Consider the following 10,768-nt stretch of genomic DNA (forward strand, 5'->3'; position numbering starts at 1 on the left):
GACCAAATGAATTCTGGGATGGGGCAGGGGTCGCCAGTATAGCACAAGTTACAGTATGGAACAGGGGCAGTTAGTACAGCACAGATGACAATATTTTGGGGGTGGAAAGTATTTTCACAATTATTTCCTCTTGGACAACTGTTCATTTTCTTTGGGAATGTCGCCCTTAATCATTTCAGTGTTTTCTTTCTCTCTCGATATTTTTGCTATGATTCCTGCTGCAGCAGTCTCTCCACCATCCGTTGCTCGATATATGCTCATCTTTCCTCACCTTTATGGGTGTGTTGGATTTTAAAGCACTATGCCAAGTAATTTGAGTAGGAGACAGGAAGAAATAGCAAATTAAAGGGCAGTTATTTATTTATTTATTTATTTATTTATTACATTTGTACACTGCCCCAAACGTTTGTCTCTGGGTGGTTAACAATAGCATAAAACAAGTTAAAATATATACAAAAACTTAAAACTAACAATTTAAAAATCATCCACAAATTAAAACCTTAAAATTTTAAAGAATGGAAAAAGCTTGGGTGAAGAGGCGGGTTTTCAAATGCTTTCTAAAAATTGTCAGAGATGGGGAGGATTGTATCTCAGTAGGGAGTGCATTCCATAGTCTCGGGGCAGCAACCGAGAAAGCCTGTCCCCATGAGGCCACCAGCCAAGCTGGCAGCAACTGGAGAGGGATCTCTCTGGATGACCTCAATGGGCGGTGGGGCTCATAATGAAGAAGACGTTATCTTCTATTAAATTACATATACTTTGGGGGGGGGATAGACAGATCAGAAGCAAGCAATGCAAGAGCAGATTTCAAAACCTGACCATCAAAGAAGCAGGTAGCTAGGGATACAAATACTAACAAAATGATATGGTTTCCCATGTCATGCTTAATACACAAGAGAACCTTCATTTATACCTTCTTCAGCTCATGGTAGTGCCTGATATGGGCTGGCTCAAGAAGCATATCCTTCAAATCAGCTAATCAGAGATATTTTAGAGCTTCTGCTATTTGACAATGAACCAAGAGCCTGCATATGCTCCAGCACACAAGATTCCAAGAGTCCCAAAGACACAATACAAATACAGCAACACTCTTCTTGGGATTTCAGTGCTTTGTTTTGACATGTCTCTACTCAGAGTGAGGTCAACAAATCCTTGGAAAGAATGTTCTTTTCTCCAGTTTCCTGGCAATTAGCCTCCAAGTCCTTCCAGGAAATGCTTTTTCTGGCTCATGCTACATTAGCATTGTAATGATTGTGATATCGTGAAATACGATCAGATATAAGACTGTAAAACTGACTGACATACAGAGCAAGGGTGCACCAGTGCAGCGAGAAAGGAGTCTAGCAGAACTTTCCAACTAACTGCATCCATGCAGTGGGGAAGGGGCAAATTCTGACATCCTCCCCTTCCCCAGGAAGGAAGCCCTGTGCCATGCAGAACCAGGGTTACAGCAGAACATGAAGAGTTTAGGTAGCTGAGTATTTCGATAACTTAGATGTATGGATTCATCGGTTAGATTTTCACTTCACCCTTTCTCCAAGGCGCTCAGGGTGGCATTCATGGCTCCCCTCAGTTTATCCTTACAGCAAACCAGTGTTAGGTTAGGCGGAGAGAGAGCGACTCGCCAAGGGTCATCTAGTGAGCTTCATGGCTAAGCCGGGATTTGCACCTATCTCTCCCGAGTCCAGTCTCATACCCTAACCATTACACCAGACAGGCACTCTCTCAAGGCTCATCTTCAGATCATCTGCTCACCAGCCAGCTATCTAGGGCTGTAGTGGAGGAATGGGTGCCCAGGACATGGGTGCCATGCAGGTACAATTCAGTGGATCCTTCCCCTCTCCTCCTTCTTGAGGAAGACGGATCACACAGACTGGACCTATGCTTACTGTACCTCCAGTATGCAGTGGGACGAGGACAGGCATCTCTGTTCCTCCACCATATATACAGCTTACACATCCTTTGGCAGGTACTGTGTACTGTATGTTTCTACATGAAAGGAAGAAAGCCACAATTGGAAAGTTCACCATGAGCAGAATACGAATTACACAAACTGAGATCTACTCTTGCGCTTCCATCATTGCTTTCTTTTCCCACAAGCAGGCCCAGCTCTACAAAGACAGCAAAGTCTGCATTCGCACCAGGCCTGAAATGTCCCGAAATCCCCTGCTAACTGAGCAAAGAGGCACCTTTTATGAGGCATCACCTTTAGTGATGATTCTCTTTATTTAGCAGGGGGAGAGCAACAGGGCCTATCCATCCCCAGCACAGCTGGTTTCTATCCTATATTTATTTTTCAGATTGTGAGCCCTTTGGGGACAGGAAGCCATTTTATTCATTTATTCATTTGTTCGTTCATTCATATCTATGTAAACCACTTCGGGGATTTTGTTGAAAAGCGGTATATAAATATTAGTCGTATTTGTATTCATATTCCTCTATTTACATGATAATGTCCATTGTTAAAACCAATTGGGAATCCTTACTTAAATGCAGGCTTAGCTTAAGGAGCAGTCATGGATGCATTTGCATGGAGCCTTTTGAAGTCTGTGAAATCTGGTCTTTATATTATAATGGGAAACAAACAAACAAGAAAGCCCATAAAAGAAGCCCATTGCTCATGCCAGTTCACAGAAACTGTCTGGGTCAATTTACATCCTAAGTACTACTAATCATTTACTTGTCAAATGTAAATAGAAAAACAGAAGACCCTCAATTCCTCTGAATACCTGGAGATTAGGCGACTTTATTATGGCTTTACTTTGGGAAGCCCCTCCCAAAGTAAAGCCACAATAAAGTCGCATATGTGTTCACATATGTGTCTGGGGTAAAAATCTCTTTTGGCACCAGAGTATCTGTTATGTTCCGGGCTCACAGTAAAGCCTTGTGGTAAACCTGTGGTAAAAGCCGGCTGTCTGAAAAGCCTCCTGACTGATTCTCAGCAAGAACAGCCATGGGTGGGGCCAGATACTATCTACGTTTCCTGAAGTCCTTTCCCCGTATAACGTTCTCTTGCTAACACCATGTCAGATTTAAGAGCATTTAACGTATTACTGTTAGGTGAAATATGACCCCAGAAGAAAACAATCAGATCAAGCATATGTTTATATTCACTTCAAGTCAGATGGCATATTTGCTGCTGCACACCCATTTGCATGCACCCAGCGACCTACAAAATGTGTGACAGTTTACAGACTACCTAGCCCCTGTCCTGGGTAGAGTTGCCATGCCCCCCTGGAATTCCAGGTTTCACCCGGATTGTAAGCATCTCACCCAGATTGCTCAGACCAGCTGGATTTCAGTTTTCATTTTAATTTTTTTTTTAAAGCTAAGCTCTAGCCCTTGTAGAAGTGGAGTTATGGAGCAAAATGTGCAGCCACTGTTCTGCTCAACTGCTGGACTTGGATTTAAGAGAGGTAGCACAGGAGGCTCTCTGGGAGGATTTCACATTCAAAAGTATAGTAATCCCCTGAGGAATGTTGCCTTTGTTTTTTTATCAGCAGGGGATCTCTATCAGGCAGTTGAGATGATAGTTTGCTTTTGATGTAAACCACTGCCTGCCTACCAGGCTGTGTATTGCAATGTTTAAAAACTTTCTTGGCTTTTTGTTCAATGCATGTCTACTTAGAACTAGGCAGCCTTGGTTTCAATCAGATCTTCTCTCAAATAAGTGTTTACAGAATTGCAGCCTTAATTAAAAAGCTGTGCTTTTTTTAAAAGCTATTGCTGCTGTTAATATGTCAAGGAAATCAGGCAAAGATATCTTCCACAACTATTGTTGGTAGATAGCCAGAGCAAATACAGGTCAACTGTAAAGTGCAGCTGCTAATTTGCATAGGCAAAATTATTTGCTAAGCAATTTAGATAGTATGCAAATTAGCCACTCAGATTTGGAAAGCCAGAATATGGGAACCCTAGTCCCAGCTGTGTGTGTGGGTGCAGCTTCGCTTGGAGAGACAACAACACAACAGCTTAGCTGCAACCCAGCAGCCCCCAGTCTGACAAAGGAGCAGCAGCTCGCAGCTGGTACGGAAGGAGGAGAAAGCTAATAATAAAAATAAAATAAAATTAAAAAGTAACAACTTTGTTTGTTAGACACCCCATAAGAAATTGTTATCTGGGTGGCTCACAACACAGCATTAAAACATCAAATAAAAACACATAATGTGGTGTTTTTGGTTAACCCATTCCTTGATCCAGACCAGTTTTTGAATGGGGCTTTAGTTACTTGTGTTCCAGTCCTGGAGTAGAAGAAGCCCGGCCAATCAACAGCAAGAGCACTGAAGGCAGACTGCACTTGCCTATCTATTTCATTAAACAGTTAATATTCCTGATTCTATTCCACTGCCTTGTTGTCCTTGCATACCACAACTCTTTCCCTTGGATTCTACACATAACACATTAAATGGGCCTCGAGGTAGGAGTGGAACCACCTTATAGGAACATAGGAACATAGGAAACTGCCATATACTGAGTCAGACCATTGGTCTATCTAGGTCAGTATTGTCTTCACAGACTGGCAGCGGCTTCTCCAAGGTTGCAGGCAGGAATCTCTCTCAGCCCTATCTTGGAGATGCCTGGGAGGAAACTTGAAACCTTCTGCTCTTCCCAGAGTGGCTCCATCCCCTGAGGGGAATATCTTACAGTGCTCACACTTCTAGTCTCCCATTTAAATGCAACCAGGGTGGGCCCTGCTTAGCTATGGGGACAAGTCATGCTTGCTACCACAAGACCAGCTCTCCTCTCCCTCCAAGCAGTGCCTCTCCCACACCCAACTCGGCCAGCCTATCCAAAAGGATACCATGGTCAATGGTATCGAAAGGCACCGAGAGACCCAAGAGCATTAACAGGGTTGTACTCCCCCTGTCTCTCTCTCTCTCTCTCTCTCTCTCTGCATAGGGCATCCCACAGGGCAATCAAAGCAGTGTCTGTTCCAAAGCCAAGGCCTGAAGCCTTTAAAATGAAAGCCCGCCGGCAGCAGAGGCAGTCACTGTGACTCGGGAGGTGGTGGCAGCTTTCTCAAATGATAGTCCAGGCCTCTTCATGTGTGCAGAGGCCCGAACTCTGCCTCAGCCGGCCTAGACTGTCACTTGGGAGGCCAGCGGGGCGGTTGGAGGAGCCACCTCCCCCTCCCCAGTCTTTGCCACTGCAGCTGCTGCCAAACAGCAGCCTCCACTGCCCCCACCACTGCCAAGGCTTCGTTTTAAAGGGAAAGGAAAGCCTCCCCCCCCCACTTTAAAGGTTAATAGCACTTAGCACTTACATTTATATACCGCTCTATAGCCGGAGCTCTCTAAGCGGTTTACAATGATTTAGCATATTGCCCCCAACATTCTGGGTACTCATTTTACCGACCTCGGAAGGATGGAAGGCTGAGTCAACCTTGAGCCCCTGGTCAGGATCGAACTTGTAACCTTCTGGTTACAGGGCGGCAGTTTTACCACTGCGCCACCAGGGGCTTAATAATAATAATAATAATAATAATAATAATAATAATAATAATAATAATTGTTAAGGAAAGTCTTTTTAGGTTAGGGAATCCCCTGTACTTGTAAAGTACCCACGAGCCAACCCGTGAGCTGGTTGTACAAACTGGGGAGTGATCCGGTTCGAACTCAGTCCGTCACCCCACCTTTGGGGGCTGGTCTGGTTCAACCTCAAACTGCCCGAACCGGGTCAGCTTGATGTCGAGCCTGGTTTGATGCGAGCTGGCTCGTACATCCCTACCACTGTGAAGCCCCAAGCAGCTTAGTAAGTGAAGAATGTTATTAATTTCTTGTTCATTTCTTTTCGCATGGTGTAGTGGTTAAAGCAGGGCTGCACAACTTTGGCCCTCCAGCTGTTTTTGGACTACAACTTCCATCATCCACAGCCACAGCAGCCAATAGTACCCAAAGGGATGGTGGGAGTTATAGCTCCTGCGGACGTTGGATTACAAGTTGTAGTCCAACGCCTGCAGGAAAGCTGAAGTTGTGCAGCCCTGGGTTAAAGTGTGGGCCTAGGACCAGGCAGACCAGAGTTTAAATCCCTGTTCAGCCATAAGACTCACTGGGTGACTCTGCCAGTCACTTCTCTCTCAGTTTGGCTGCGAGAGAGCCTAACAGGGTTGTTGTGAGAATACTCATAAGCATGTACTCTGGGCTCCTTGAAAGAAGAGGCTTCCTTCAATAAGTATTGTCTAGCCTTGAGGGTTTTTCTTTTAAAAATAAAATTCACTTGTATCTCTTATTTTTAGTAAGCAGCATTGTCTAATCTTGAAGGTTTTGGCTTTTGTAGGTAAATTTGAGATCTAATGTCAACCAATAGGTTGAATTCTAATCTATGTAGTTTGTTTGAGATATATGGCATGTGGTAATTTCAATAAGATTTGCAGTTGCAAGTTGTTGGAGTCCTTTATGATGTGCTGTGCAAGGAACTTTTATTTTGTAATTTAACAATGATGTGTGTTGACATGAATTTCTGTTCACTCAGATTAAAAGAATCTCAGGGAGCAAGGATAGGAAAAATCTGGTCTGGGCCTGAGATATTAAGGGTATAGCTTCATCTCCTGCTTTCCAAGAAGTGTGAGTGGAGTGGAAGAAGGAAAGCATGAATGGATGGATGGATGGATGGATTGGTGGTGGGGGGGCAAGATTTTAGAGTGTTGACCATGGCACTTTCCAGATTAAACTCGACAACAGTGTCACTATCTGCTATGTGTGCTTCCGTACGTCCTGTGTTGTGACACTGCAGTCCCTGCACTGACACCAAGGTCCCGTTCTCATTTCTGATGATTTCTTTTGGATTTTATCTTTGCGTTATAGTGCTACAATGTTGCATGTGCGTCAGACACACACACACACACACACACACACACACACAGAGCTGTATTTTCCTGTTGTAGGAATTTGAGATTCTGGGTATCATTTTCAATACGATCTTGCCATGCCAACGCATTTTACCCCTGTTGTAGCATGTAATCTGGAAAGTGTCCATAATGTGTGAAGAGGGCATACATTTTTCTGGGCAGGGGGGAGCTGAGACTTTTTAAAGCTTGCAGTGGGATAAAACACCCACATAATTTCACTCTTTGAAAGAGTTGCAGACTGCAAAGCTGAACATTAAAAATCCCTCCCCCCGACTCACCCAAAAGACATGATTTTGTTGTCTGATCTTATTGATTGATTGATTAAGTGCCTTCAAGTCAGTGTCGACTCTTAGCAACCACATAGATAGATTCTCTCTAGGCCTGATCTTTATTCACCCAGGCTTTTAATTAGATTTATAGTTTTAAATAATTTTAATACTGGGTTTTAAGTGTTTTAAATCTTTTAAATGATTTTAATTGTTAATTGATTTAATGTTTTTAATGATTTTAATTGTAAACCGCCCAGAGAAGCAAGTTTGGGGTGGTATAGAAATATTTTAAATAAAATTTAAAAATAAAAATGAAGGTAAAGTGTGCCGTTGAGTCGGTGTCTATTCCTGGTGACCACAGAGCCATGTGGTTGTCTTTGGAAGAATACAGGAGGAGTTTACCATTGCAATCTCCCGCACAGTATGAGATGATGCCTTTCAGCATCTTCCTATATCACTGCTGCTCAATATCGGTGTTTCCCATAGTCTGGGAAGCATACCAGTGGGGATTCAAATCGGCAACCTCTGGCTTGCTAATCAAGTCATTTCCCGCTGCACCATTAGGTGGCTGCCTTCTGATCTTATACCTGCATCAAAATAAGATTTTACAAAATGGATCATAGGGAATTGATTTAAAACCTGCTTTTTCCCCAATGAAAGAACATCTGCATGCTTGCATGCAGAAGGTCCCAGCTTCACTCCCTGGCAGCATCTGAAGGTAGAACAACTTCTGTTTGAAAAAACCCCAGAGAGTTGCTGCCAGTCAGAGTAGACACTACTTAGCTAGAGGCACCAATGGTCTGACTCAGTATAAGACAGCTTCCTCATGTGGCTACAGGCCACAGCTGTCAGGGTGAGTGTGGCTATGGGGGCTGCCTGCTCTCCCTGACATTTTACATGCTCCCCCCCCAAGTGGAGGATTTTAGAAAAGCCCCCCACCCATTTTTCAGGGGTACCTGTGGCACTGCATAGATCTGAGGAGGCCCCAAACCTCACTTTGCAGTAAGCCCCAAAAGCCCTTGTCTGGCCATGCCAACAAATACTCTGAGGCTGCAGTGACAGATACAGACATGTAAGAACAGTTAAATTTCAGTTGCCAACAGTTCCAGCAAGTCCAAAGTCAAGGTCCGCAAGGATGTCAAAGATTCAACCTCTGAACCACTGCAGAGTTCTGGCCAAAGGACAGAGATGAAAGAAGACCAGCCAAACCTCTAAGTTATACCAGGAGTAATAGAAACAGGGATCACTGAGGTTAAAATAAGGTGCACTTTGTCCCTGACGATGCAATAAGAGTGCTTTTACTTTGCAATGGTTAAGTAGAAGAAGAAGATTCCCAAGAGAGCCATGCAGTTGTTTATTCTTCACGGGGGGGGGGGGATAAGAAGATACAGGATGAATATCTATCTGAAATGACTTACGTTTAAGCAAGCCTGTATTTACAGGTTTGTCTAGATGGTCTTGGAGCAGGGATGTGCACAGGCCGCGGTTTGAGCACAGTTCGGGAGCTTTAAGAAAGAGGAGAGCAGATCCTTACCTGCTCTCCAGAGCTCCATGCTGCTCCCCATTGGGGCGGCGCACATTCCAAGAAGCCTTGTGTGGCTTCAGCACACACATCTTGGTGTCCACGCATGTACAGGCACCATTTGTGTGATCAGCATGGTGCTGACCACACAAATGGGTGCTGTGTATGTGCTGTTGCCACACGGGGCTTTTGGGATGCATGCCACCCCATCGGGAAGCTACATGGGGTGGCGGAGAGCAGGTAAGGATCTGCTCTCCTCTTTCTTAAAGCTCCAGAACTGTGCTCCCAAAGTGTGCTCGAACCACAGTTCGTGCACATCCCTATCTTGGAGGCATAATGTTTCTTGGGTTATAGCCATATTTACTAAAGTAAGTTCTGATGAAAGCAATGGGATTTGCTTTCAAAGTAAACACACATAGGATCAGCCTGTAAATTATCAGGCAGGGCCAATATAGGTTATAAATGCACATTACAGATTTGGGAAATGCAAAAGCATTTTAATGTTATGTAGGAAAACAGCCCAATTCATGTTGAGAACTTTAGATTAGAAATATACCCATACACTTTTGCCACATGCTCTGTTTAATGCTTTTACATGTCCTTCTTGGCAAAATGACAAATATATTTTCATGGGAGAAGAGCCCGATCCTAATGCAGCACCCCCATGCCCCCACCCCCAAATCTGGTTTGCATGCTAAGCTCACACATTTGGCTGGTAGCCCATCTTTCTGTGTCAACAGAGCTTTATTTACCCATGCCTCACTGGGAAAGATCCCTGTATATATGTTTTTGCACACTTCTTAGGGTTGCTGGGGAAACATATTGAACACATGAAGGATTAATGGATACACTAACAAATGTTTACTTTCTTTCCCACATAGTTATGTCATTGACTTGAGCCATTAAAGGACGCATCAAAATGACCTTTTGAGAAAAGATGTGACTTCTATGACATTTTGTATTCAAAGTGTCTTTCTCTTCTACCTTAATGATGTTTTATGGCTCTTCTTATATTGTAGGAGGATGGCAGCCTATGCGATGTGGGATTCAATGATTGGAATGGCTGGAACAGTCAAAGTAAGGAATAGTCTAGCAAGGTAGGGCACACAGTTCCCTCTAAGGAGTGCGCACGTGTGTGCGCTGACAAGTTTTTGGATGTCCACTCAGTTCATTTTAGAGCCCACTCAGGTTGAATCAGGAAGGCCCCACTCTGAATGCACATGCGCACACACTGCCTTGATACTGCTGCCCAGAACAAAACTCATTCCGCAAAGAGATGAACAAAATTAGAGAGACCACTGGTAGGGTACTGGCTGATCTTCATCTCCCTTTAATCAACCACCTCTCAACCATTGTTCTTGTCATCCACCTGCTGAACTGTTGACAGAGGAGCTTATGCAGTATGTATTAAAATGTTCACTAAGGGAGACATCAAGGAAGTATTATGAGGAACCTAAGAGACAAAATAGCCCCTAAAACTTAGTCTAAAACATCACACACACACACACACACACACACACACACACACACACACACACACACACAGAGAGTCAATCAGCCTGCATGGTGTTTCTTGAAGCAAAATAGCATTTCCTTTCTGTGCATTTCTTTTCTTAGTGTAATTTTTAATTGTTCAAGGAAGCAATGGCAGAGTAGTAATCCTTGGAAGTTGGAGTTCACAGTTCTGTACATAATCAAAATGCCCTCTGAATGATGAAAGATGGCCAGTAAGTGCGCATGGGCTGAAACATCCTAAAATTCCTTGTCTTTGTACTCTGGATAACAACTGTGAAATAAAAACCTGATTCTGTACAGAAGTCCTCAAACTGGGTCAGCACACAAACACACCTCTAATTCGGAGAGGAAATTATGAAAACAATGATGGGGCTGGGAAAGACCCATAATCAAGGTCCTGGAGAACCACTGCCACTCAGTGTAGACAATACTGACCTGATTCGTTATAGAGCAGATTAATATCTTTGAATTGTACAAGAAAACACAAAGCTGTGCTGTGAACTGGGCAAAAGAACACGTGCTGGAGATGTCCTGCCCAGAACTCGCATAAATGTTCATTTCAGCGTCCGTTTCTTGAAGATAATGACCTCAAAACTGTGGTGCACTCACTGGTAA

The sequence above is a fragment of the Hemicordylus capensis genome, chromosome 3 (assembly GCF_027244095.1).
Source record: "Hemicordylus capensis ecotype Gifberg chromosome 3, rHemCap1.1.pri, whole genome shotgun sequence".
Lineage (NCBI taxonomy): Eukaryota > Metazoa > Chordata > Lepidosauria > Squamata > Cordylidae > Hemicordylus > Hemicordylus capensis.